This window comes from Prionailurus viverrinus, chromosome D1 (genome assembly GCF_022837055.1).
Source record: "Prionailurus viverrinus isolate Anna chromosome D1, UM_Priviv_1.0, whole genome shotgun sequence".
In the NCBI taxonomy this organism is placed as follows: Eukaryota; Metazoa; Chordata; class Mammalia; order Carnivora; family Felidae; genus Prionailurus; species Prionailurus viverrinus.
Genome location: NC_062570.1, coordinates 3,209,883 through 3,213,209, shown reverse-complemented (window position 1 = coordinate 3,213,209; position 3,327 = coordinate 3,209,883).

Here is a 3,327-nt window from a genome sequence, read left to right as displayed (position 1 = left end):
AACTAACTGGAATTTAAATAAAAACTTGCTAAAAGAGAAAAAAAAAATAAAATATGTATTTATTTTTGCTTCTTTCCAACAGTCAAAATGTTAAACTATATAAACTATAAATATATATATAAACTATATATATTTATAGCTTATATAAATTTTTTATATATATTTATGTATAAATTATATATAATAAACATATATAAAATTTATATATAAATATTTATATATATTATATACACTATATAAACTATATATATAGTTATATATAAACTATATAAATTTTGTCCATTTTGTTAAAGAAAAATCTGGTAGAGAATTTAGTAGCACAAATACATTAATTATGTTAAAAACTTAATTTAATGTGGATTTCTTTTTTTTCATTTTGAAAGTTAAATTCGAATTTATTTTTTAATTATGGTGAAATACACACAACATTTTAAACTTGAATTTGTAATCATCAATCTTGTATCTGGGACCTTTTTGGTTTTGTTTCCCAAGATGGCCTTAGAAGGCTGTCTATAATGTCTGAAAATCATCGAGGCGTGGTATTTCCTTCTGTTCCGCGTCAGAACCCATGAGAAGATGGCAGGAGACATAGCTCAGGCTGGTCCACCCAGGAGGAAATGCTCTAGTCATCTATGATGGCCACGTGGGTTACCTCTCAGAATGGGTAATGTGGATTTCTATTCCTTTCCCAATTCTACTATTTCCCTAATATTATGAGACGTCAAGTATCTGTTACTATCTTTAAAGAAGCATTACTATTGAACTATGGCTTTGATTCAGAATGCAAAATATACACATTGTTCCAGGTCTGGCAATGGGAATAAAAAAGTAGGGCATATTTTTAAATATAAAAACAGATAAGATAACTTGAACGCAGCAATTACCTCAGCTGCCAATCAGCATGTTTTTATTTTATTTCCTTTTGAGACAGTGTTGTTTTCTATATTTGTATGAGAAATATTTAAATTGTAGTTTCTCTAAAGAGGCATTTATTTCAAGAGTACGGTAGGTGCTGATTCTGCAATTATTGCTAATTGGAGAATTTCCAACTTGCTCGCTGTGTTGAGAGCCTCATGATTTTGTCATATTCTTTTCTCCTTTATACTTCAAATTTGTGGAATGAAAAATATACTAAACTAAAATTACACTCTCAAATACATCATCCCATAACTAAACTACTTTCTATGCTTTACAGATGGTATGAGCTCGACAGTGACAGTTCTTGCATACCAACGCCTCCTCTAGGCCAATGAGTCAGAATCATGTAAAGGTTATTCGGAGCACTAAATTGTACTCTACTCAAATTAAAAAAAAAACTGTTTTCATTTTAAGTATGCATCTACAACATGCATTTGAAAATGAAATCACAATACAATTTTTAAATTTATTTTTACTCTTAATAAATATGTATATATTTAAGGAGTACAACATGATGTTCTATTACACATATAAATAGTTAAATGATTACTACATTCAAGCCAACTGACATATTCATCTTGTCACATAGTTGCCATTTTTTTTGAATATGTGCTCAGAGCACTTGAAATCTACTTTCTTGAATACAGTGTATTTAACGATAGTCATCATACTCTACATTAGAACTCTAGATTTGTTCATCCTACATAACTGCAAATTTTTATCCCTTGGTCATCAGCGCCTCCCCACCCTTGGTAACTACCACTGTAATTTCCACTTCTACATATACAATTTCTTTAGATTTCACATATGAGTGAAATCATACAATATTTTTCTTTCTGTGTCTGGCTCATTTCATAATGTCCCCCAGGTTCATCCATGTTGTCACAAATGTAAGAATCAAACTTTTTAAGGAATACATACATACTTATACACACACACACATATATATACATATACATATATATATCTTTATCCATTCATTCATTGACAGATATTTTAGGTTGTTTCCATAGCTTGGCTATTATGAACACAGTTCCCAATGAACATGGGACACACATATCTCTTAGAGGTACTGATTTTATTTCCTTCAGGTATACACTCAGAAGACAGATTGGTAGATCATATGATAGTTCTATGTTTATTTTTTTGAGAAACCTCCATACTGTTTTCCATAATGGCTGTATCAGTTTGCATTCCCATGGACAATGTACAAGGGTTCTCTTTGCTTTACGTGCTCACCAGCCCTTGCTATCTCTTATTATTTTGAGAACAGCCATTCTAACAAATGTGAGGTGACATCTCACTGATTTTGGTTTGAATTTCCTTGATTATTAATGATATAAGCACCTTTTCATATATCTGTTGGCTATTTGGATGTCTTCTTTGGCAAAGTATCCAATTTCTCTGCCCATTTTTTAATTGCTTTTTTTTTTTTTTTTGCTATTGACTCGACTGAGTTCTTTATATATTTTGGATATGAACCCTTTAATACATATGGAACACAAAAGATCTAAATAGCCAAATAAATCTTGAGAAAGAAGAAAAAGCTGGAGGCATCACATTTCCTGAGAAAAACATGTATTTTGTTATTTGTTGGATGGAATATGTTATAAATGTCTCTTGAATCCATCTGGTCTAACGTGTAGTTTAAGTCCAATGACCCCTTATTGATCTTCTGTATGGATGATCTATCTATTGTTGAAAGTGTTATGGTGAAGTCTCTACTATTATTATATTGCTATCTATTCCCTCTTTAGGTCTATTAATATTTGCTTTGTATATTTGGGTGCTCCTACAATGGGCACATGCATGTTTATAAATGTTATATCCTCTTGAGAGATTGACACCTTTATCATTATATAACGACCTTCTTTGTCTCATATTACAGTCTACTTAAAGTCTAATATCTATATAAATCTAAATCTATATTATCTATCTATCTATCTATCTATCTATCTATCTGTCATCTATCATCCTCCCCACCCCCTGCCTGCTTTCTTTTGGTTTCCATTTGTACATTTGTATGGAATATGTTTTCACATCCTTGCACTTTTAGTCAGTGTGTGCCCTTAAGCTGAAGTGACTATCTTATAGGAAGTATGTAACTGAGTCTTGTTTTTCAATCCATTCACCTACTCTACTGTATGTCTTTTGATTAGGGAATTTAATTCATTTACATTTAAAGTAACTATTAATAAATATGGCCTTAGTATTGCTATTTTATTGTTTACTGTCCGTTTTGTAATTCCTTTGTTGCTTTCTTCTCTTGCTATCTTCCTTTAAGATTTCATGATTTTCTGCAGTGGTATGCTTGGATTCCTTTCCCCTTATCTTTTGTGCATCTACTCTAGCTTTTTGACTTGTTGTTACCATGAGACTTACATAAAACACCTTCTATTTAAGCCAGTA